Genomic DNA, 707 nt, shown 5'->3' with positions numbered 1-707 from the left:
CCTGTGATCCAGTCATTCGCATGTGCGTGCCCGGAGGTCCGGGAGCTCCACTCAAACGTCCGGGGGGGGTAAGGGTAAGGGGTCCTGTCCCTCTCCCCCCCTCCTCGCCGCCTCTGAGAAGAGAAACATCTCCTCCACTCCTCCGCTCCTCCGCTGCGGAACCAGGTATTACCGATCCGCCGGACTCAGGCGAATTGCAGAAAGGGGTTTTGCCGTCCTCCGCTCCTCCGCTCCTCCGTTTCGGGCCCTGGAACTCCCGAACCGCTGGACACAAGCGAATCACGGTCCGGGCTTCTGCTCTCCTCCGCTCCTCACCTCATCCGCTCCAGGCCCTGGTACTCCGTGTCCGCGGGAACCCCCCCCAACCCACAAAAACAAACTCTCACACACACACAAACACACGCACACACACACACACACACACACACACAAACACACAAACACACACAGACACACCTGAACTCATCATAGCTGTGCTAATAGCATTGGCCGAAACGTTTCCACAACCAAACCAACATTAGCTCATCCACTCATTCACATATGTGTGTGCCCAGAGGTCCGGGAGCTCCAGTCATAAGTCCGGGTGATCTATGTCCGGAGAAGGCTCACATTAGCCGCTCTAAGGGGTCCTGCTGCCCCCCAGCTTCCCGGCCTTTGAGAAGAGACACATAACTCCGCTCTTCCGCTTCTCCGCTATGGGCCCTGGT

This window comes from Fistularia commersonii, unplaced genomic scaffold (assembly GCF_037954325.1).
Source record: "Fistularia commersonii isolate RoL2024-O1a breed Wild unplaced genomic scaffold, RoL_Fcom_v1.0 HiC_scaffold_62, whole genome shotgun sequence".
NCBI classification, from domain to species: Eukaryota; Metazoa; Chordata; class Actinopteri; order Syngnathiformes; family Fistulariidae; genus Fistularia; species Fistularia commersonii.
The sequence above is the reverse complement of the archived record's forward strand: the minus strand, read 5'-3'. Positions refer to the sequence as shown.